General features: G+C 37.2%; 2 protein-coding genes across 3 annotated transcripts in view; one reads left to right on the forward strand and one right to left on the reverse strand.

Moving 5' to 3' along the window:
* Positions 1-14,456, reverse strand: part of LOC106879667 (uncharacterized) — a 66,028-nt gene extending 51,572 nt beyond the window's left edge. For both annotated transcript variants that reach the window (XM_014929336.3, XM_089351429.1), the window contains exon 1: positions 14,345-14,456. The gene's annotated coding sequence lies outside the window, so the exon portion shown is untranslated. The remainder of the gene's footprint in view (positions 1-14,344) is intronic.
* LOC106874002 (mitochondrial inner membrane protease subunit 2) overlaps positions 1-26,832 on the forward strand; it is a 421,447-nt gene that overhangs the window by 83,717 nt on the left and 310,898 nt on the right. The window lies entirely within an intron of this gene.

The following is a 26,832-nucleotide window of genomic DNA, read 5'->3' on the forward strand; positions in this document are numbered from 1 at the left end:
ATTTAATGTCCATTTTCCATGTTGGCATGGATGGGAGGGTTCAACAGGAACTAGCAGGCTAGAGAGCTACACCAGACTCCATTTGTCTGTTTTGGCATGGTTTCTATGGCTGGATGCCCTTCCTAATGCCAACCACCTAACAGAGTGGATTGGGTGCTTTTTATATGTGCTCTTTTTCTTTATGTCTCAGTCTTATGGCTACTGGAATCAATATAGAACAGCTGCTGTGCTGATGGTGTCTGTTGAGTTTTGTCTCCAGAAGAAACACTCATTTCTTTACTGACAAGTCAATTCTGAAGAATTATAGATTCTTGAGATTATCAACCGTTCTCAATCAGAGTGAATCACAAATGCTGTCAGGTATTTGTTTACTGTCTCTTGAAGGGAAAGTGTTTTCAATAAATCATGAATTTAATCATGTTTATTATTTAATATACCTGTATTTTTATTTTGTTGTCCAAATTCATGCCACAGTACTTAGCTTCTTTCTGTTCTCTCCCCCCCTCTCTCTCTATATATATATCTGTATGTATGTATGTATGTATGTGTGTGTGTGTAGGTGTGTATAATGTGTTTAAGTATGAATGTGCTTGTGTTTACAAGTGTAAAACAAATAGTAAGCTCACTGAACTGAACCCCTTTATATAAAAATAGCATCTTTGGAAATAGAGTAATGACTAAACTGAAATACATACTGCGGATGTTATGAGTTACTAAGACACTTAAAAAGGTGGTATCCTAAAATAGTCCAGTGACTACAACCAGAAAAAGCGTGTGTGTGTGTGTATACGCGCGCACATGCATGCATGCACACACACACGGAATCACTAGATATAGTTGATATGATTTTCAAGGCTCAGTATGTAACTTAATCTATTGTACACAATATTTATATCATTCGCGTGTAACAATTGATTGCTAAACTATAGAACAAAATCGACGACATAAAATATTAAAGACGCAACATTTATATTATTCATTATTCAACAATTTACTGATAAATAAATATTTTGAATCAGTCTATACACACATCTAGATGCAGGTGTGGGTTTGTAATCAAGAACTTTGTTTCCCCAACTATATAGTTTTATGTGTAGTGGCTTGTGCAACAGCCCCCGGTTGACCAAAGCCTGTGAGTGGATCTGGTTAGTGGAAAATGAAAGAAGCCCTTTTTATATATACTCTTTTACTCTTTTACTTGTTTCAGTCATTTGACTGTGGCCATGCTGGAGCACCGCCATTAGTCGAGCAAATCGACCCCAGGACTTATTCTTTGTAAGCCTAGTACTTATTCTATCGGTCACTTTTGCCGAACCGTTAAGTGACGAGGACATAAGCACACCAGCATCAGTTGTCAAGCAATGCTAAGGGGGACAAACACAGACACACAAACACATACATATATATATATATATACATATATACGACGGGCTTCTTTCAGTTTCCATCTACCAAATCCACTCACAAGGCTTTGGTCGGCCCGAGGCTATAGTAGAAGACACTTGCCCAAGGTGCCACGTAGTGGGACTGAACCTGGAACCATGTAGTTGGTAAGCAAGCTACTTACCACACAGCCACTCCTGTGCCTATATATACATGTGTGTGACTGTTTATGTATGTGTGTGTAAGTTTTTGTTTCCTTGTTTGACATTGTGTGTTAGTTGTGAGTGAGTGTCACTGTCATACAAACTGTGTCATTCATTTCCAATATTCTGCAGAAGTATACCTGGCCAGGGAAAAATATTACCTTGCTTGGAAACAGGTGAATGTAGGTGTCAGGTATGGTATTCAGCTGTAGAAAATCTGCCTTGATAAACTCCACGCAAGCATGGAAAAGTAGATGTTAATATGGATGATGATGATTTCATATATATATATATATAGATAGATATATAGATAGATATATCTTTTACTTTTTTCAGTCATTAGACTGCAGCCATGGTGGGACACCACCTTGAAGAATTTTTAGTTAAAACAATTTACCTCAGTACTTATTTTCTGTTAAGCCTGATACTTATTCTACTGGTCCCTTTTGCCGAACCACTAAGTTATAGGTATGTAAACATGCCAACTCTGTTTGTCAAGTGGTGGTAGGGACAAACACAGACACAAACTCACACACATATATGACGGGCATCTTTTAGTTTCCTTCTATCAAATCCAATCTCAAGGCTTTGGCTGACCCAAGGCTATAGTAGATGATACTTACCTAAGATGCCACACAGTGGGACTGAACTTGGAACGATGTGGTTGGGAAGCAAACTTCTTACCACACAGCCATGCCTGCACTTATATATATATGTATATATATATATATATATATATATATATATATATATATATATATATATATATATATATATATATATATATATATATTTATTTTTTTCTAAAATTTAACTAAAAGCACAAGAAACAGAAATGATGCAAAAACATACCAAACAGAAAATTTGTAGCTTATTCCTCATCAATCAACATCTAAAAGATCATTACAACTTTGCACCTTTAATATTGATATAGTTCATTTTTGGTGATGTCAGTGGCAAAAAGCCACTGGGAATAGCAAATGAATGTACGAGACAATGATGAAAACAAACATGACAAAAGAAAACACACATATACAACAAAAAAAGCTGTGCGGCTGCAAGACAAATATATATATATATATATAATTGTTAAAGAGGACGGCAAACATTAAAGCAAGGCAAACATCTCAAGTCGTATACGATATTCTTATTGGAAAAAATTCAAAATCTTACAGCTGTTTCTGGGATATATGCAAGTACAGGATATTCTGTCATCAGAGACAAATATTTTCCAATAATAATATTGTACACGACTTGAGATGTGTACCTTGCCGTAATGTTTATTGTCCTCTTTAACAATTATATATCCGCTGCATCAGAAATCTGCAATGGCCCCATAACTACCATCTCAGCTATAACTTTGGAGCCCTAGTAATCGGTTACAACACTTACCTAGCATACCTAATCATTTAGATCACCTGTGAACTAAACCTCCATATTTTTTTGTGTGTGTGTGTGTGTGTGTGTGTGTGTGTGTGTGTGTGTGTGTGTGTGTGTGTGTGTGTGTGTGTGTATATATATATATTTATATATATATAAATAAAGCTGTTATATTTTTGTAAGAATCCACAGCCCAGTGGAATAGCTTCTGTGCTTCTTTCACTGACAGGTCTGTGAGTTGTGGGTTTATGTCTGGCCGTGTGCTATTTGATCTGATATCACAACAATATTGCAACATATTAAGATTTGTTAAAGTGTTTCCAATATAGTCACACCATAACAGAATAATATTATAAATATATTATGTGTTTGATTTCTAAGCTACATGATGATACCTGCCAAGAATCAAAGTTGATTAATAAGGCAAAGATCAAAGGTTTTAATACCATGAAACTCTGCTCAAGTGATGCCAATTTACCTTTCATTTTAGAGAGAGAGGAAGAGAAACTAGTTTCCAATGCATTTAGCATTTCCAATAACAATAAATATTTCTCCTAGAGACATCATCATCGTTTAACAATGATGATGATGATGTCTCTAGGAGAAACATTTGAGAAAGTTCCAATATTTCTTTATAGAACAGTAGTTTATGAAGAACAAGTGTATTTAGTTCTTTCTAAGGTGTGTTAATTTCTTGTTGTAAAGGTGAAAGTCGTAAATAACATCTCTAGATATAAGAGGTAGCAAGTGTACAAAGAACATGGTTTTCAAAGCTGTTTTCTCCTAAGACTGCACCTTCCATACTACCTGTGTGGAATTCATACAGGATCAAATACTTCAGAAAAAATATGATTTAAAGATAAATTATGCAATTCATTGTTTATTGTAAGCTTCTGTCAATCTTATAGTTTTTCTGTAAGCTTCTAACAATCTTATAGTTTTCATAAAGGTATACCTACATGAGTGTACCCCCTACCACAAATTTGTTTCCTTATAACTTTCAGGAAAATGAATATTTTTTAATGAAATTTTCTGAAAAAAACTTTCACATGTTGTTGATTATGATTTATTGGAATTTGAATGTAAAAAGAACAAAAAAACTGACAGGCGATAACACATACACTGACATACATCACTTAATTTTATGAGGTAGCAAGCCTAACATATAAATAGTCTATGGGATCATGCTGGTAAGTTAAGACAGTTAATACCATTTACTTACAATATTTTCATACTGAAGCAGAAAGAAAAAAAAAATATTCTATTATATGCCCCATTACACAATATAATTATTTCTAGCCACTGATGAAATTTTTTTAAAGTATTTTTTCTTAGTATATACTTTTCTGATTAAGCTTTACAATATTTCATGTATTAAAATATGTTAAAACTAAAATAACTATTGTTTTTCTTGCTGAAGGCATTTCTAAATCATTTAATTTCTAAACAGTTCTGTTCTATATTTATATATCATGCACTTTGTTAACAATAACATTGTTGGTTATAAGGTCAATCACTGGTTCACAGTACTTCCAATAGTAAGAGTGGCAATGAAGTGTGTGTAACTCAGGTGAAATAATTATCACAAGGTGCTTTTGTTTGAAAGCTCCAGTTTATCATTTCTTTCCTCAGGCATGCCTGTGTCGCTAAGAAGTTTGCAACCACATGGTTTTGAGTTCAGTCCTATTGAGTGGTACCTTGGGCAAGTGTCTTCAACTATAGCACTTGGCTGGCCAGTGCCTCGTAAATAAATTTGGTAAGTGGAAACTGTGTGAAAGCCCATAATATGTATGTCCGTGTGTATACATATATGTCTTTGTCCCCCTCCACCACTTGATGACCAGTGTTGGTTTGTTTACATTCATGTAAATTAGGGATTCAGTTAAAGAGACTGACAGAATAAGCGCTAGACTTAAAAATAAGTACTGAGGTTGATTTGTTTGACTAGACCCAGCAAGAAGGTACCTCAGCTTGGCTGCAGTCCAAGGAATGAAACAAGAGATAAAAGATGAAGGACATTAGTGAAACAGTCATTAGAATGTTGAACAGAATGGTCTGCAGTATTCATTCTAGCTATCTATGTTCTGGGTTCAAACCTTTTATCTTTTTAAGGTTGGTAAATATAATGCCAATCCAATACTGGGGGTGTCTATTCTTTTCTCTGGAAGAAATTGGCTGGCATAAAATGCCTAAGGCACCATATATTACAATGGCATTGCACCCCTGAATCCATCCAAAGTTGAGGACCCAAAAGAAGCGGCATATGGCCCAGTGGTTAAAGTGTTGGGCTCACAATCATGAGGTAGTGAGTTTGATTCCTGGACTGGGCTGTGTGTTGTGTTCTTGAGTAAGGTACTTTATTTCACATTGCTCCAGTTCACTCAGCTGTAGAAATGAGTTGCAATGTCACTGGTGCTAAGCTCTGTCGGCCTTTGCCTTTCCCTTAGATAACATCGGTGGTGTGAAGGGAGGAGGCTGGTATGCATGGGCGACTGCTGGTCTTCCATAAAACAACCTTGCTCGGACTTGTGTCTCGGAGGGTAACTTTCTAGGTGCAATCCCAAGGTCATTCATGATGGAAGGGGGGTGTTTACTTTATATATATTATGGGGTCACTGGTTCAGGTTCACTACGTAGCACCTTGAGGAAGTGTTTTGTTCTATAGACCAGAGCTGACCAATGTCTTGTGAGTAAATTTAGTGAGTGGAAGCCTCATCAAAGCCCACTAAATTGTATGTGTGTGCATATGCAAGTGTGTGCGCATTTATATTTCCATTCCTGTAGCTTAGTGGTTCAACAAAAAGAGACTGATAGAATAAGTACCAGATGAATAAATTACAATAAAAGTACTGAAGTACTTTTATTTTAGCCCTTCAAGCCTTAGCATGCCTCCAGTCTAAAGATTGAAATGTGTAAAACAGTAAAATATATGATATGGTGTATGGCTCATTGGTTAGAGTGTCAAGCTCACAATCACGAGTTTGTGAATTTGATTCCCATATAGGGCTGTGTGTTGTGTTGCTGAGCAAGACACTTTATTTTATGTTGTTCCAGTTCACTCAGCTGTAGAAATGAGTTGCAATGTCACAGGTGCCAAACTGTATTGACCTTTGCCTTTCCCCTGGATAACATCAGTGGTGTGGAGAGGGGAAGCTGTTATGTCTGGGAAACTGCTGGTCTTCCATAAACAGCCTTGCCTAGACTTGTGCCTTAGAGGGGAACTTTCTAGGTGCAATCCCATGGTCATTTATGACTGAAGGGGGTCCTTTATTTACCTTTATTTACTCATATACACACAAAGAGATGATGGCCTTTCATATAGTTTAACTTACAGAGCATCAGAAGCTATGGTAGATTTTTGTTAAAAATGCTGTAGTGTGGATTGAACATGAAGCGCTGTGATTGCTGAGTGAACTTACTAACCACACAGCCATAACTGCACCCATTTTCCTATGCTAACAAATACAGCCTTTTGTATATATTCAGTAGTTTGTTCATCATCACTTCACCAAGTGCTCCTCTTCTTTGCCTGAGAAATGAACATGTGATGTATGGCATAACATTTTTACCTACACACTCATTTATTTCTAATTAGGATTTTAATTGTCCTTCCATTAACTGTCTTAACACTAACTTAATTTATAGGAAAGATCAGGTAACAAAATCTAAAAATCCAGCTTATAATAATGATAATAATAATAATTATTATTCTTTCTACTAAAGGCAGAAGGCCTGAAATTTAGGGGGAAGGGACTAATCAAGTACATTGACCCCAGTGTTTCACTAGTACTTAATTTATCTGCCCTGAAAGGATGAAAGGCAAAGTTAACCTCAGTGGAATTCGAACTCAGAACATAAAGATGTGTCACTAAGCATTTTGTTTGGCGTGCTAACAATTATGCCGGTTCACTACCTTTATAATGATAATAATAGTTTCGCGGGAAGGGGCTTGTTGATTACATCGACCCTAGTACTTAACTGGTACTATTTTATCAACCCCAAAGGAATGAAAGGTAAAGCTAACTTCGGTGGAATTTGAACTCAGAATGTAAAAACAGATGAAATTCTGCTAAACATTTCACCCAGTGTGCTTATGATTCTGTCAGCTCACCATGTTTATAATAATAATAATAATAACAACAACAACAACAATTGCTTCACATCTTGGCTCAAGGCCAGTAATTTTAAGTAATTTTATCACTTGACTGATACTTTATTATATTGACTCCCACCCCTAAAAGAATGTAAGGCAAAATTAACTTCTGTGAGATTTGAACTAAGAATGTAAAGAGTTGGAAGAAATTCCACAAAGCTGTTTTTCTGAAGCTTCAAAAATTCTGCCATTTCACCATCCAATCATATAATCTAACATAGATACCAAGTCAAATATTTTGTGAAAGTGATGTATTCATTTCAATAGATCCTAGAATATAACCGGTACCTATTTTCTGAAACCCAGAAGTATTAAAGGCTGGATTTGAATATGTTAAGGATACACAGGCACATTCTAGCTTTTGCACGTAACCACAAATTTTGGTAGAAGGATATACTTGATAAAATTGATTTCAGTATTGGACTAGTACATATTTTATTGAAACTAGAAGGATGAAAGACAAAAAAAAAAAAAAAAAAAAAAAGGTATTTGGGCTTAGGTATAGGCACAGGTGTGGTTATGTGGTTAAGAAACTTGCTTCCCAACAATGTAGTTGTGGATTCAGTACCACGGTGCAGCAGCTTAGGTGTCTTCCACTATAGCTTCAAGTTGACCAAAGCTTTGCAAGTGGATTCGGTAAATGGAAATTGAAAGAAGCCCATTTATGTGTGTGTGTTTGTACACTTGTCTTGACATTACATGATGGTTGTAAATAAGCGTCACTGTCATATAAGTGGTGTTGTTTGTTTCCAGTCTTCTGTAGAAAACATATCTAGCCTTGGGAACTATTACAGGTGAGGGTTGGCAGCAGGAAAATCTGCCTCAACAAATTCCATCTGACTCATGCAAGCATGGAAAAGTGGACATTAAATGATGATGATGATAATGATGTAGAACATATGGGTATTTAACTAAATACTACAAGGAATTTTGTCAGCAGCTATACCAATTCTATTATCCATGAATAAATGTATCTTTTCTACATATGTCAAGCCACTCAGTTTCAAGTCTCTATGGTACACATATGAACCTCCCATCTCATTATCTCCATGTAGATGACCCATCAGATATCACATAAAATATGTTGGGTCTTTTCTTTTTCCATGACAAAATGACAATAGTGTGTTAATAATTAATACAGCAAATATTGAATGAATATATTGTTGTGCAGAAGTGAGCTAAAACATTGAAAAATTACACTGGTTTAGCTATTGAATCAAAGACATTGCAGTATAAGAAATGTATCCATTATTTTGTTTGTTATTGCTTTCACTGAATTTATGCACAACTATATCTGTAAAGATATCAACAATTTTCCTATAAGGAAATGTTCAATAGGTGTGTTCCTGAAAATAGTAATCCTATCCTAGGGTCTTTGGTGCCTTGCTGTACACAATAAGACTCATCCTCCACAGCAAAATTGTTAATGTTGCTCCCCATGCTGAAGAAGATTGGCCTGCAGGAGCCTTTTGCTGATTCTACATAAAAAGCATCTGTGCTGGTGTCACATAAAAAGCTTCCATGCAAGCACCCATGCTGATGCCACGTAAAAGCACCCATAACACCCTGTAAAGTGGTTGGCATTGGGAAAGGCATACAGCCATTAGAAACCATGCCAAATCAGACTGGTACCTGATGCAGCTCTTCTGCTTGCCAGCTCTGGTCAAACTATCTAACCCATGCCAGCATGGAAAATAGATGTTAAATGATAATGATACTTTCACCAAGTATTTGTTAACTTTTGGTATTTTTATGTATGTTTTCCAAGTTTTGTTTAATTGTTTTTGATGCTAGAGAGGAGACCCTTAACCATCATCGTCATCATTAACATCTACTTTTTCATGCTTGCATGGGTCAGATGGAATTTGTTGGGGCATATTTTCTTCACCTAGATGCCCTTCCTAAAGTCACCTTTCACATGTTTCTAAGGAAGCTAATGTTTTCTATGGTTGGACATATTTTTCATGGAAGACTGGAAATGAACAACATGCTTATCCACAGCATCATGTGATGTCAAGATAAGAGTACAACTACACATACCTACAAGAAGCTTTCTTTCAGTTTCTATCTACGAAATCCACTCACACGGCTTTGGTTGGCCCAGGGCTATAGAAGACACCGTTCATTTCTTAAGGCACCATGCAATGGGATGGAACCCAAGACCATATGATCAGCAAGCTTGTTAGCCACACAGCTGCACCTACACCTGCACCTGCTAACTGTATCTCTCATATAATCATCATAGAAATTGTTTTGCATTTATAGGTGTTGGTAAGGTTGTATTAAGACCCACAGAGGCCCTAAGCACTTAAAAGATTTTAGTGCCCCAATATATATGTAATTCAAAATATAAACAATAATAAACCATACTTCATTTTATTATTACCTTTTATTATGAAAGGCAAAGTTGACCTCGATGAAATTTAAACCCAGAGTATAAAGTGCCAGAACAAATGCTAAAAGTCCCTCCACACACACACACCACATTCTAACAATGCCATTGGTTTGCCACCTTTATAAATTTTTCTGATTTAGGCTCAAGGGCAGCAGTTTTTGAGAGGAAGGGGTTAGTTGCTTGCACTGATCCCAATACTTGACTGGTACGTCATTTTATCAACCTTGGGGGCTGGGGGTGGAAGGCAAAGTTAACCTTGGAACTCAGAATATGAAGATTCAGAAGAAAATACTGTTTTTCTAATTCACCATCCTTGTAGTAGTAGTAGTAGTAGTAGTAGTAGTAGTAGGAATGATTTCAAATTTTGGAACAAGGCTAGCAATTTTTGGGAAGGAGATAAGTCAATTACATTGACCCCAGTGTTCAACTGGTACTTATTTTATCAAGCCTGAAAGGATGCAAGACAGATAGCCTTGGCAGAATTTGAACTGAGAATGTAAAGATAGACGAAATGCAGCTCAGCATTTTGCCCAGCATGTTAACCATTCTGCCAACTGACCACCTTAGTAGTAGTAGTAGTAGTAGTAATAATCCTTTCTATTATAAACACAAGGCCTGAAATTTTGGTGGGGAGGGGGAAAGTTGATTACATTTTACTGGTACTTAATTTATCGATTCCAAAAAGATGAAAAGGCAAAGTCAACCTTGGCAGAATTTGAACCCAAAACGTGAAGACAGATGAAATACTGCTAAGCATTTTGCCCAATGTGCTAACAACTCTGCCAGCTTGCTTTGTTGTAGTAGTAGTCGTAGTAATAATAATGATTTCAAATTTTGGCACAAGGTCAGTAATTTTGAGGGGTGGGGTAAGTCAATTACATCAGCCTCAGTGCTCAACTGGGATTTATTTTATCAGTTCTGAAGGGGACAGAAGGCAAAGTCAACCTCAACAGAATTCAAACTCAGAATGTAAAGAGCAAGAAGAAATGCTGCTAAGCTTCATCTGATGCACCAATGATTCTGGCAGTACCCTATCTTAATAATCCTTTCTACTATAGGCACAAGGCTTGAAATTTTTGGAGAGGGCGATAGTCGATTGCATTGACCCCAATGCTCAATTGGTACAACTTTAGCTACCCCAAAAGGATGAAAGGCAAAGTCAATTCCAGTGGCATTTGAACTCAGAATGTAAAGACAGATGAAAAACCACTAAAGCATTTTGTCCACCATGCTAACAATCCTGCTAGCGCACCATCTTTCCCCACCTTAATAATAATTATGAATTATACAGTTCCTAATTAAGGTAAGTGTGAATTTTCAAAAATAGATGACAGCCTGATGGTGATAATGGATGTTCTCTGCAGAATATACAGAAATAATCTTAGTGTTTGGAGGGGGACATGTTATCTTGTTGAAATATGAGGTCTCATATCTTCTATTGACCGTACATATCAAACAATGCTGTCATCATCATCATCGTTTAACGTCTGCTTTCCATGCTAGCATGGGTTGGACGATTTGACTGAGGACTGGTGAAACCGGATGGCAACACCAGGCTCCAATCTAATTTGGCAGAGTTTCTACAGCTGGATGCCCTTCCTAACGCCAACCACTCAGAGAGTGTAGTAGGTGCTTTTACGTGTCACCCGCACGAAGGCCAATCAGGCGGTACTGGCAACGGCCACGCTCGAAAATGGTGTCTTTTATGTGCCACCCGCACAAGAGCCAGTCCAGGGGCACTGGCAACGATCTCGCTCGAAAACCCTACGAAGTCCAGTCAGACAGTCATATCAATGTGCTGTTTATATACAACAGTATTGGTGTCTTATTTAAGTGATGTTTTAATTGATACAGCCATATCCATATGTGGTTTAAACACAGCAGTATTGTTTTCTGTATTATATACATATGTTGACAACTGTCTCAGTATGTAGTTTATACACAACACTTGTTTTCTGTATTATATATGGGATGTTAATAACTGTCAATATGTGATTTATACACAGCAATAATTTTTGTATTATATATGTATTTAAACTATATCAGTATGTGGTTTGTACACAACAATATTGTTTTCTCTAATACTTACATGATGCAATGGTAACTAACAACATGTAGTTTATATTCAACAATATTGTCTTGTGTATAATATATGTTGATATAATTGTTTTGATATGTGATTTATATTCAACAATATTGACATCTGTATTTTATGAATTGATACAGCCTTAACAAAGTATAGTTTATACATAGCAACATTGATGTTAATATTGTATTTCTGATGTATTGAAAGAACCATATTGGTGTGTGGTTTATATACACCAATATTATTATCATTTATGGTAACAATATTTTTGATACATAATCTCCTGAACATTGGAACTAACAGAAAGTGTAACATTTGAAAACCTTATGTTCCCAGGTAGATAATCTGTACTATATATTAATGGATAAGCTGTGTAATGTGTATATTAATAGATAATGTATGTATATAATTGGATAATCTCTGTAGTGTATTTTTAATAGATAATCTGTGTATATAAATGGATAATCTATGTAATGTGTATTAAGATAATCTTTGATGTAGATTAAGATAATCTATGTAAATAAATGGATAGTGTGTGTATATTAGCAAATAATCTGAGTTATAAAGAGTTATTGTATGTGTATACAAATAGTTAATCTACGTGGGGTATATTAATGGATAATCTATATCTATATAAATGGACAATGTGTGTTGTACTTAAATGGATAAAAATGTATGTGATGTGTATTAATGGATTATCTATGTCTATAGCAAATGGACAATTTGCGTGTGGCGTATACAGACTGGATAATCTGTGTTGTATATTAAAAGATAACCTATGAATATACGGTGTTATTTCTACCTAAATAGATGCTGAAGTCTTGTACGTGCTAAAGACAAGACCAACGTGTAAAGAAATTGTATAGCTAACATTTCACTTGTACTTGCTAAACTTAATCACCATTCATCTTATCCTGAGCACTAAAATCACCAGTCCATGGAACTTGTGTACAATGAATATTATATAGACATATGTAGATGGAGGTGTGTGTGTGTACACACGAACATGTGGTACTTACAAACGCTCACGTATCTGCTTTGAAGTTAGAATGAAAAACAACTGCAAACACAGACATAGCGAAAGATGCATTCACGTTACTCATACCAATAGACAGACAGCTAGATAGATAGATAGACAGATACAAGCATGAACGTACATATACAATGTGCATGTATATATACACGTACATATACAATGTGCATGTTTGGACAAACAGATACGTAGATACAATATGACGGACCAATATATTGACGCAAATTATCAGATTATGTGTGGCCGGACAAACAGATAGATATATGGACCGACAGACAAATAGCTACACACACACACACACATGGTGGGCGACAGACAGATGTACAAACGGACAGCTGAGATAGATATATGGGTGGGTCGCCTGACTGATAGGTAGACAAATGTACGTACGGGCAGACTGGCGGATACAGAAAGATTTATGTATGGTCGGACGTAAGATAGCTAGATAGATGGACTGACGGACACCTGCATACGTACAGTTAGCATACAAATAGATAGACAGATAGATAAACAGACAGACAAAGAGACAGATAGATAAACAGATGTACAGGCGGATATAGATTGATGTATGGTCGGACAGTAAGCTGGCGAGATAGAGGGACCGACGTACTTATAGATAGATAGATAGATAGATACACGTACAGACGGACAGGCGGTTAGGTTGATAAGTGTATGGAGGGGCAACCAGACAGATATACGAATGAGCAAACATTCAGTAAGATATATGGATAAATAAATAGATACAAACATATTTCTTGAGATTACTTAGGACATTGCATACATATACATAGCAAGAAAACTTATAATACGCTTTATAGCTTCCTTGGAACGTTGCATTTACATAGATGCGTTAAGTTGACGTAATGAGTCAATGTCTCGGTTTCGAATTCTTGATGGAACCGCATTCCTTATCACTAAAAGGCATGAGTATTGGAACATTGTATTTCTCTGTGGTTATAAATGTGTCTTCATGTCTTCATAAATAAATATGTGCGTGCGTGTGTGTGTGTGTGTGAATGTTTACATACTTAGACGATATAGGAGAATCGGAAACACACGCAAGATCACACTGAACTCATATGTATGTTTACATACAGTGTATTGTAACAAGGAAACATGCATATATATATATACACACATACTATATCGTATTAAGAACACGCAAGCATACACCACACACACGCAAATATACGCATACATATGTATACGCTCACGCACATGATATGATATCGTATGAAGGAACGGTAAACAAACACTCACATATACACATTTCTGCAACAGACAATACCGTGCGCGCGCGCACGTACTGGATATTGAACTATACACTCAAATACACACTTTGTTTATCTATCTATCTATCTATCTCTGTCTGCTAGTTGTCTATCTGTCTGTATGTATGAAGAAATACACACTAACACATTGCATGGAATTAAAGAAACACGCAGAGGTGCACGCATTCACAGACAGGTACAGTCACACACACAGCGCGCGTGCACACACACACGCACGCACGCACACACACAAACAGAGTTTCGGTCTAAGAAAATGCCCACACATATAAAGAAAATAAACACATTTACACATAGGTGAAAGCATACTTACACACACACACAAGCAAGGGTACAATGCATGCATACATACACAACACGCGCTCACGATATATGGCGATGAAGAAACAATAGAGGCCAGGGTGTGCAGAAGTTACACCTACCTCAGCTACCCCGGGTGGCTGCCGGTGTCTGTTGTTGTTGAATCACAGTTAACTGACCACTGTATTAGCCACCCGATTTTCTTGTACACGGGTGGCTGTCCAACACACTTCTGATATATACAACTGCCACCTCTACCACGCTGGATGGACTGGAGGGGGGACACTTCACGTGCAGGCTGCTGCTGGTGGTAGTGGTGGTGGTGATTGTGGCGATGGCTGGTGGTAGTGGTAGGGTGTAGTGATGGTGTGTGTGTGTATATGTGTGTGTGTGTGTATGTGTGTGGTGATTGGTTATAGTGGCGGTGGTAGTAGCGGTGAAGGTGGCTGGGATAGTGGTTGTGGCTCCGGTGGCGGTGTGTATGTGGTGTAGTGTTCGTATGTGGTGACAGAAGTGTGTTCTGGCGATGTGTGGTGATTGTAGAGAGGTGCCGGGGATGAATGGTGATAAGGTTGGTGCCGAAGATGTGTGGTCGGGGCAATGTAAGTGGTAGTATTGTCTCTGATAATTATGGCGTGTGGTGGTGGTGGTGGATATGGCGGTGCTGGTGTGAACTATGATGGTGGTGGGGCAATATGATCGGTGGGGATGGTGATGGTTGAGACTGGCGATAGCGGTGGAGATTGTGTGTATATGTGTGTGTGTGATGGTGAGGGAGTGTTATGCTGATGGAGGTTATGTGTGGATGCAGTGTGTTGTTGTTGTGATAGTGGTGGTGGTGGTGGTAATAGTGTTGTAACGGTGGTGGTAGTAGTGGTGTGGAGTGCCTCCAAGTGAAGGAGGTTTGCGGGGAGGGGTGATGGTGCTGCTACTGGAAGTGATTGCTCTTACAATGATGAGTAGGTTTGTGATGGAGATAGTGCTGGTAGCAGTAGAAGTTGTAGATCAATGTGGCAGTGTAGGTAGCAGTTGTATTGACAACACATATGTTGATGTTCATTGTATAAATTGTACGGTTTATGATTTTATATATGTTAGCCTGCCTATCTATCTATCTATCTATCTATCTATCTGAATGTCTATTGATAAATCTCTCTCCATTGATTTATCTTTCTATCCATCTGTCTGACTGCCTGCCCGTCTGCCTGTCTGTCTGCCTGTCTGCCTGTCTGCCTGCCTGTCTGTCTGCCTGCCTGCCTGCCTGTCTGTCTGTCTGTCTGTCTGTCTCTCTGTCTGTCTGTCTCTCTCTCTCTCTGTCTGTCTCTCTCTCTCTTTCTCTCTCTCTCTCTCTCTCTCTCTCTCTCTCTCCATTGAACTATCTATCAGTATCTCTATGTGTCTTGATATCCAACTTGATTCACCATTGATCTATCTACCCAGCTGTTGATCAATATATCTAATCATTGATCTATCTAACCATGGATCTATCTATATATCTATGCATGGATCTAGCCATCCAGTAAGATATCTGACCAACTATCCAACTAGGGATCTATCTATCAATGTATTCATTCAGTAATCTGTCTATCTATCCATCCATCTGTTGATCTATCTACCCATTTATCTGTGTATTGATCTATATATTTAGCTATCTGGTTTCCATTTGTCTATCCACTAGCTACCTCAGTAGCTATCAATCTGTTAAATACACTCCCTTCTCTCTCTCTCTCTCTCTCTCTCTTTCTCCCCCCTCTCCCTGTGTCTACCTATCTGGCTGTCATGTCTATTTAACCAGACTTACAAATGTCTGTCTGACGATCTATCTATCCATCCATCCATCCATCCATCCATCCATCTATGTCTGTCTATCTCTTTGTCTATCTCTTTGTCAATCTACTTATATATCCAACTGTCTGACTATTAGTCTAACTCTGTCTATTTGCTTGTCTCTGTGTGCCTGTCTGTCTCTTTTCTATGTGTCTTCCTGTCAGTCTGTCTATTTCTCAGTGTGTCTATTTGTTAACCTGTCTGTTCATCTACCTGTTTCCACGTTTGTCTATCTATCTGTCTGTCTGTCGGCCTGTCTGTCTATCAGCCTGTCTGTCTTTTTGTTTGTCAGTCTGCATGCCTGTTTTGCTGTCTATCTGTCAGTCTGTCTGTGTCTGTCCGTCTATTTGCCTGTCTATCTGTCTGTCTGCATGTCTATCAGTCTATCTGTCTGCCTGTCTATTTGTCTGTCTCTCTGTCTGTCACTCTATCAGTCTGCCTATCTGCCTGTCTATGTACCTGTCTAACTGCTTGCATGTCTTTCTCCTCATCTATCTGTCTGTCTACTTGCCTGCCTGTTTATCTGACAGTGTCTGTATGTCTCTGTGTCTTCCTATCTATCTGACTGTGTCTGTCTGTCTATCTATCAGACAAATAGATAGAGAGGCAGATAGATAGGCAGGGAGGGGGACAGACAGACAGATAGATAGGCAGGCATACAGACATAGGCTGCCTAGCTATCTTTCTGCCTCTCTACCTGTCTGTCTCTTCATCTACCTTTCTGTCTGTCTGTCTCTGTCTTTCCATCGATATTTTGTCTTTCTACCTATCTTTCTATCTATCTGTCTGTCAGTCTGTCTTTCTGCCTGTGTATCTATCTGACTGTCTGTGAGCCTATCTATCTATCTATCTATCTATCTATCTATCTATCATATTTCATATATATATATATATATATAAAGATAGAGACACAGCTAGATAGCTCTCTGTCTCTCTCTCTGTTTTTCTCTTTCTCTGTCTGTCTCTGTGTCTATATTCATTTGTTTATATATGTATCTGTCTGTCTCTCTGTATGTCTATCTTTCTATCTATCAGCTTCTCTGTTTAACTATCTATCAGACTGCCTTTCTAGCTTTCTGTCTCCTTGCATGCCTGTCTGTCTATCAATCAACCAATCAATCAATCAATTAATATTTGTTTCTGTATCTGTTTGTTAGCCTCTCCATTTATTTGACAGTTCTTTTGTCTGTATGTTAGTCTGTGTCTGTCTGTCTGTTATGCTCTCTGACTGTCTGCCAGTTCTCTCTCTGTCACTCTGTCTGTCTCTCTGTCACTCTGTCTGTCTATCACACTGTCTGTCTGTCTTTCTCTGTCTGTGTACATATATATCTATCTATCTATCTGTCTGTCTGTCTCTCTCAATTTCTTTCTACCTGTCTGCCAGTCTGTCCCACTGCTTGTCTATCTGTTGTTTGTATACACATATAGCTATGCAAATATATATGAGGGTAAGCCAAAAATCATATACACACTCTTGTTACTGTAATTTATTAAAACAAAAACAGGAGTTGAGCAATTACATCATTTTCGACATTGTCTCCTTGCTTTTTGATGCACTTTTTCCAGCGATCCACAAGCTTGCTTATTCCACTGGAGAAGAAAGTTTTCAGTTGGTCATGCAGTCATTTATGCACCATTTCTTGCTCTTCTTCATCTGTAGCAAATCAGCGACCTCATAAAGGATGTTTGGGCAGTCCAAAGAGGTAATAGTTGGAAGGGGCAAGATCTGGATTGTATTCAAGGTGTTCCAGCAGCTCGAAACCCAGTTTTGCAATGGTTTCAACAGTGTGGATGGTCATATACGGGCATGTTTTGTCATACAACAGTAACACATCCTTTGACAGTAGACCTTGGCATTTGGTGTAAATTGTTGGTTTCAATTTGTTGGCCAGTATTTGACTATAGCCTACACTGGTAACTGTAGACCCTTTCTTTAGGTAATGTTCCAGTATAGCCACTTTTGCATCCCCCTAAAATGGTTAGCAATGTGGAAGGTTGAGTCTTAAATATCTTCTTTGCTGATGATTCTGAGCGTTTCCTCTCCTTTTGGATTCTAGCTCAAAGTAATGAACCCAGGGCTCATCTTCTATGACTATTCTTTCCCCAAAAGCTTTGCCGTCATTGTTGTAGTGGTCAAGTAAGCATTGACAGATCTCCACGTGATTGCACTTACGCACTTTGGTAAGCTCTCTTGGCACCCATCTTGCACAGACTTTATGAAAGCAAAGATTGTCATGGATGGTTTTGTATGTAGAGCCATCACTAATTTGCAGGGAATATGCTACTTCATCAATGGCCACTTGTCAGTTCATGAGAACCATCTCTCATCTTGCTTCATGCTTATCCAGCCATTTTTGAACTTCTCAGCCCATTCATTTGCACTTTTACATAGTAGAGCGCTGCCCCCATATTGTACTGATTTCCTATGATATTTCCCAACCCCTGACACATCTTCATATCAGTGAAATCAGATCATTGATCGCTGTTCTTTGGTGCACACTGTCAGCAGAGTGGCTATATTTACTCAGTAACACAAGAAAGGAAGCTATATAAATATGTATGTATATATCTATATATATGTATATGCATATATATATATGCTTTTTTACTCTTCTACTTGTTTCTGTCATTTCACTACGGCCCTGCTGGAGCACCGCTTTTAGTCGAGCAAATTGACCCAGAGACTTATTCTTTGTAAGCCTAGTACTTATTCTATCAGTCTCTGCCGAACCGCTATGTTAGAGGGACATAAACACACCAGCGATGTTGGTGGGGACAAACACAGACACACAAGCACACACGTATATATATATATATATATATATATATATATATATATACATATACATATATACGACAGGCTTCTCTCAGTTTCCATCTACCAAATCCACTCACAAGGCTTTGGTCAGCCCTAGGCTATAGAAGAAGACACTTGCCCAAGGTGCCACACAGTGGGACTGAACCCGGAACCATATGGTTGGTAAGCAAGCTACTTACCACACAGCCACTCCTGCACCTATATATACATTCATGCATATATATATGCTCATATATATGAATACATAAATATGTATGTATGTATAGTCATATATTTACATGAATATATATATATGTATATATATATATATATATATATATATATATATATATATATATATATATATATATATATATGTATATAAAACTTACTTGGAAAAAATGCATGGCATTCGATCACATAATAATATAAGTAATATATAAATAATTGCATATATACATACATATATGTACATACCCACATATATATGTATATATACAGGCATATATGGGTACAGGACATCAAAAAAAAAAAGTAGTCAGCATGAGAAACGAAAGCATAAAAGACAAAAACGGAAAACAAACTTTTTGCTTGAACAGCAAAAAAACAAACAAACGAGATATGCAACATTAAGAACATTCCCTTCATCAGTTGTCCCCTGTTTTATCTACTCCGCGTTTTGAACGTAAGGACAAGACTCAACTTTGTTAAAACAGTCCTACCTGCAAAGCAAATTAAATAAAATTTGGGGCTTTTTGCAGAGTGTGAAAGTTGTAATAAAAACAGGACAGTGAGAAAAAAAAAAAAACAGTGAAAACAAAACGGTGAGGGCTGTTAAGCCAAGATGATGGGAAGTGGTAAAGGCTGGAAAAACAAGCTATAAATTAGTGTTAATTATGTCCAATTAACAAAACTGTAATTCCCCACCAGGTATAACTTCTTCAGCTTTATACTCCCGGTGAATTCGCCACCATCCTCATTACGAACATTAGCACTGAACGTCGGAACTTACAGACACGTGGAAATATGAAATTCACTAAATCTGAGACTATGGATTTAACGAACCCTCTTCTCTTTTATCCTCCTCCTGACACGTGGAATTATGTAAGTCACTAAAATTTAAGACTAATGCTTTTACAAACGCCTTTCCCTTTTTTCCTGTCTATTTTGTCCTTGTATTTTTTCCTTCTGTTTTATCTTTTCCATCTAATCGTTCTGAAAATGTTTATCAATTGTAATGAGGTAACTGCAAATTTACCCCCATTTTGATAAATAGAAACAGCTGTAAACTTATTCCTAATTTAATTAAATAACGATTTTAAAACACCAATGATCCACATATCATTGTTAATTATTGCTCCATTTCTTATCGTCTCTGTATATGTATATATATGCATATATATATATATATATATACATATATATATATATATATATATATATATAAATATATATATATAAATATATATATATAAATATATATATAAATATATATATATATATATATATGCATATATATATGTGGATATATATATGCATATGTATATATATATATATATATATATATATATATATATATATATATATATATATATATATATGCATACATATATATGGATATATATATATATATATATATATATATATATATATATATATATATATATATATATATATATATATATATATATATATGCATACATGATTAGCGAAAAAGAGGGAGAAAGAAAAGTGGGGGGAAAAAAAAAAAAAGAAGTGTCAATGACATGTGGTAGAGGGAATGTAATGGTAACACTTTTAAGTGATTTGCGGAAGGGAAAAAGAGGGAAAAAGAATAAAGGAGAGAGAAACAGACGATAAGTCGAAAAGTGAGACCGAATGTGGGAGAGAGAAAAAGTGTTTCCATGATATATGGTAGGGGGGAACATAATATTTATTATGTGGTTAAAAAAGTTAGTTGAAATTATTGATATCGAGAAAGAGAGTTAGAAATATAATTCTAGCAGAGGCGGGATATTCTGATAATGAGATTAAAGAAAGGCAGAGACAGAGAGAGAAATGGGGGTGAGAGAGAGGGAGGAGAGAGGATTGAGGGAGGGAGACGATGATGATGGTGGCGGTGGTGCATGGATTATGATAAGTGTGTTTTTTTTAAAAAATTGAACTAAGTTTTTTATATCACGTAACACATAACACATGAGCATAATTGCAGTTCCATGAAATATTCACACATGGCAGACATATGCAATTTAAGTGAAGGTTGTATCATATGTATGGGCTATTTTTTTTTTTGTTCATGGGGAAAATGGAAGAATAAGAGTGAATATTTATTTTATGAGTGCTGTGTATTAAGTCTATAAAACTGTGCATAAAGTGTGTAAAGTGTATATATAAGGTGCATAAAGTAATCATCGTATTCCGATTTCTTTCACCTTTTGATGAATAGCAGATGAGCGATTATCTTTCCATACAGACACAACACAGGCTACACTTTCAGGTTTTTTGGATAAAGTTTTCAGAAATGACCCCATAGGTTTACCATTATATATAATTTTTCATTAGGCATCCCATTTAAAATGTCCTGCGAGGTGTAGTTTGCCTGTGACTGGTTTATAGTTTATTCATAGCATCTGTAAGCCATTGGTGGTTTCATTAAATGGATTTATCAAAGCAATCAGAGTTAGGTGAAAAAGTGGAGGGTATAATAAATATATAATGCTCATTGTTTTTGAGGCCTTCCTAGATTGGGGATATTGATGCCTTTAGCATTCCTTATAAAGGTTTTGTAAGCCAATATCTAAAGGAAAGCTTGATGCCAAGATGGGATTCCAGTGGGATAATGTTACAGGAGAGAAGGACTGGAAAGATGATCAGTGCAGGGGTTGCTTGTGGGTGGAAACAAGTATCATGAGAGAGGAGAGTAGTGTGATGAGAATGTGTGAGTGAAAGTGGGATGAATCTAGTCACATCCAAGGATCAAAGTCCATTATAGTTCTAGTAGAAAAACAGAGAGAGGACACACAGCATATATTTAAATAACACAGAAAAATACTGGCATATCAAATATCATACAACAAAAATTACCTCTGCTTCTAAAGGATGTATGCTAATTAACAAATGTCGATTAAAACCAGCTCAACTTGAGTAGGGGAGATAATCTCAAGAACCAAGTATTCTCCAAAACTAACTTGCTATTAAGGAAAAGGACACTATATGACAGTGCTGTCATATAGTGTGCATATATACAACAGGAGATGCTTGATGAACTACAACTCACTTTGAACAGAATGCTCCCAGACAATTTTCACATGCAACATTATAACAGTATGTATGTGTGTATGTGAGTGTAGCGACAATGTAGCCTTTAATCTAATCAAGATATCCTTGGCCTGAAGAGTAGCCAGCATTCTGTTGAAGATGAGGCATATCTATTTGTCTGTTTGCAGCTAGTCTTGTAGCATTCTCTTGAAGGCAAGCTCCTTGTTTACTGTTTAGCTCAAGTCTTCTATGAGCTGCATTTCTGGCAGCATTAGCTCGAAGTCTTTGTTGTTGTTGCTCATTTGTCTTTGTTTTCCATGTCTTCAGAGCACACTTGTATATGGCAGGAGAGCATGTTGTGTGAGGCACACTTTACTTGGGATAATTGATGGAAACATCTTCAGTAAAAGTGCAATTGTAAGGTAGAGAAAAATTGAAGAAATGTGATTTAAAGTAGAAACGCAATTATGAGGTAAAAGAAAGATGAAAAAGATTTGCAAATGTGAGCACTGAGTGTCTAATTTGAATGACAAGAGATGTGGAAATGTAAACAAAGGAGATAAACAAAGAGCTTAATTACAAAATGGAAAGAAATAGCTGAAGGAGCTATGGAAAATATCTTAATAATCAGCCAGCATATCTTTATTATCAAAATATCTTTATTATCAGCTAAGCAGTGTGTGTATGAAGAAAGGATGTTTTAAATAGAACACTTATCTCGTTTTTTAAAATTCTTTCCAACTCTGGCTGCAACACAGATTCCATGCCTGCTCATGCGTATATATGCAAGAAAGGGAATATTTTTCTTAACTCTTTCCTTCTCTTCAGCAAGGTGGTCATAAATGCAATTCACTCTGCAAATTGTAATACACAGCAACAAATCCTTATTGAAAGTTGCTTGTGTCGATCAATTTGCATTTGTTTAGATGCATCTGTTTGGAAGAAGATGGACTTACAGTAAAGGGAGAATTTGCAGTTATTTCTAGAAAGGTGTGGCACTATGTTGAGGCTCCCCTCACTTAACTTGTGTTCTCAACCGTGTTTTGTCTATGGACCCCTTCGATTTCTATTTTACTCTACTGGACCTCCATAGCCATTGTATTTTTAGTATTAAACATCATTAGGAATTGTATTAAAATATTTTTTAATATTTTGTGCATTGTAGAAGTATAACCAATTTATTGGACATAAATTTTAACAATAAATCTTATATGGACCCCTAAGGGCCATATGAACCCCAGTTGAAAACCTCTGGTTTAGGTCATGATCATCTCTGGTCAAACAGATCTTTGATTAAAAGCATGCCTTCTGGGACATGCTGGAGTAGGAAGAAGTGGAGGAGATGGGGGATATGTAAAAGAAATGATGTGGTGTTAGGGAAGAATAATTAATATTCTTTTCTACTCTAGGCACAAGGCCTGAAATTTTGGTGGAGGGGGGGGGCCAGTCAACTAGATTGACCCCAGTACGCAGTTGGTACTTAATTTATCGCCACCCAAAAGGATAAAAGGCAAAATCGACCTCGGTGGAATTTGAACTCAGAACATAAAGATAGATGAAATACTGCTAAGCATTTCTCCTGGCGTGCTAACGTTTCTGCCAGCTCGCTGCCTTAAGAATAATAATTGGTATTAAAAAGTAATAAGGAGGTAGTTGAAACATGAGAGTGAGGTGGTGTGAACAAAGTAGGAGATATAATAAGGATAGAAAGGGAACTTAATAGAAGCAAATGTGAGACTGGTGAAGATAGAGAAGGAGGAAGGGAAGCAGATAGGTAAAAGAGGCATTGATAGTATTAAAGTGACAAAGGAGAAAGATAAAGAGAGAATAGACAGAGTGGAAGAGAGAAAGTGTGTATGTGTGTGTGTGAGAGAGAGAGAGAGAGAAAGAATAGAAAGAGATAAAATGAGAGAGAGTGAGAGAGAAAAGCATGAGAAAGGAGAAAAAAGAGGAGATGTAAGAATAGTTGATAAGAGATAGAGAAAAAGAAAGTGATGCAAAATCTTGATAGGTAAAGAGATAAAAGAAAGTGAAATAATAATTGAAAGCAAATGAGATAGAAAAGAGAAAGTAAGAGGAGTTAATGATATTAGAGTAGCAAGAGAAAAGGATGTAGAGATTGAAAGAGAATAGAAACAAAAGAGTAAGAGGTATTAATAGTATTAAAGTGGGAGAGAGACTAAGATGATAAAGAGGAGAGAATGAGAGATGAAGAAGACTGAAAGAATAGGAGACAGAGAGTGTGATTGGCAGAATGAGAAAGGTAGGAGGGAGAGAGAGAGAGAGAGAGAGAGAGAGAGGCAGATGAGAGGAAGTAAAGGAGTTGTGATAACATAGGAAAGAGTGATAATAATTAATTCGTTTTATTGGCCACAAGGGCTAATATCAATTAAAAACATATAAGGACAAAGACAGGACGAAGGTTACAAAAGGTTTTGTCCGAAAAGGTAGGAAAGTTCGTCTAAACAGAGGAAGAAAACGGAGAAAGATAATAGGCGTAGGAGTGGCTGTGTGGTAAGTAGCTTGCTTACCAACCACATGGTCCCGGGGTTCAGTCCCACTGCATGGCATCTTGGGCAAGTGTCTTCTACTATAGCCTCGGGCCGACCAAAGCCTTGTGAGTGGATTTGGTAGACGGAAACTGAAAGAAGCCCGTCGTATATATGTATGTGTGTGTTTGTCCCCCCCCCCCCCAACATCGCTTGACAACCGATGCTGGTGTGTTTATGTCCCCGTAACTTAGCGGTTCGGCAAAAGAGACTGATAGAATAAGTACTAGGCTTCTAAAAGAATAAGTCCTGGGGGTCGATTTGCTCGACTAAAGGTGGTGCTCCAGCATGGCCACAGTCAAAAGACTGAAACAAGTAAAAAAGTTAAAAAAAAAGAAGTAAAAGTTGAAATGCTCACAAAAGCATCAGAGCTATAAAAGCAGATGACAGTGAGAAAGGTGGTAAAAGATTTCAGGGAGGATCAGGAAGAGGTAGAGAAGCAAATGACAACACTGTGGTGGCAGTGGACAGTTACATAGTAATGAAAGATGGGGAGTTGTGATGAGTGGAAGGAAGAGATGGTGACTTACATACATACACTTACACAAACACACGCTCACTCAGAGACTTCTTAACCCTTTAGTATTTAAACCGGCCATATCCGGCCAAAATATTTAATCTGTTTTATGTTCAAACTGACCAGATCCAGGCTCTCACACCTACCCTACAATGTTATTCTACATTAAGTAGTTACACCATCAAGATCTTAAAGATATGAGATAATGCATGATTAATTCAAATCAATGTGAATCAATAAGCATTATGTTTGATAGAATGATCTGAACACTAAAGGGTTAAATATATCAATAGATGTATTATGTATTCATCATCATTTTAACATCTACTTTTCCATGCTTGCATGGGTTGGAAAGAGTTAATAGAGGCAAATCTTTTCACAACCAGATGCCCTTCCTGTTACCAGCCTACATATGCTTACTAGCAAGCTATAATTTTCCCATAGCTACACATGTTTTTCATAGAAGACTGGAAACAAACAGCTTTGCTTGAATGACAACCATCACACACACACACACACACACACACACACACACACACACACACACACACACACACACACACACACACACACACAACCACACACACATACACACACACACACACACACAGGGCTGGTACTAGGAAGTGCGGGGCCCAGTTAGAGAATTGTCAGTGGGACCCTCTACTCAACAAAAGCTGAAGATTGATGTTTTATGCTTTGTGTAGCACACCAGTCTCAGCCAAAAAGCAATAAGGGTTTGTGGCTCCACCATTAGCCATAATAGTATACTAAAAATTTGTCATAGTGCCTTCCACTTGAGTGTGTGCATGGGACATTCTCTTGGTATGAGGTCCAACTTGAACAAATCAGCTTAAAACTGGCCCTGTCTAAAATATGCCTAATAGGCTACTCTTTTTAATTTCCATCTACCACATCCATTCACAAGGTTTTGGTCAACTTGAAACTATGGTAAAAGACATTTGCCCATGGTGCCATGTGGTGGGACTGAACCCAAGATCACATGGCTGGAAAGCAATCTTCTTAACAATATGACCACACCTGGGCCCAGTACAGTTTTAGTTGATTTTCATTTGTTTATTTATTTGTTTCAGTCATTTGACTGTGGCTGGAGCACTGCCTTCAAGGGTTTAGTCAAACAGATTGACCCTAGAACTTATTTTTTTGAGCCTAGTCCTTATTCTATCAATCTCATTTGCAGAATTGCCAAGTTATGGGGACCGTAAATGCAAAGGTGCATGGCTCAGTGGTTAGAGCATTGGGCTTACAGTCGTGAGGTTGTGAGTTTGATTCCTGGACAGAGCTGTGAGTTATTTTTGAGCAAGGCACTTTATTCCACGTTGTTCCAGTTCACTCAGCTCTAGAAATGAGTTGTGATGTCACTGGTGCCAAGCTGTAATGGCCTTTGTCTTTCTCTTGGACAACATCAATAACATGGAGAGGGGAGACTGGTATGCATGGGCGACTGCTGGTCTTCCACAAACAACCTTGCCCAGACTTGGGTCTCAGAGAGTAACTTTCTAGGTACAGTCCCATGGTCATTTCTGACCAAAGGTGGTCTTTACTCTTTTTTACCCTATGTATATATATATATATATATATATATATATATATATATATAAATATATGTATATATAAATATATACAGTTCTATATTTAAGA

Source organism: Octopus bimaculoides, chromosome 4, assembly GCF_046866305.1.
Source record: "Octopus bimaculoides isolate indiv1 chromosome 4, ASM4686630v1, whole genome shotgun sequence".
NCBI classification, from domain to species: Eukaryota; Metazoa; Mollusca; class Cephalopoda; order Octopoda; family Octopodidae; genus Octopus; species Octopus bimaculoides.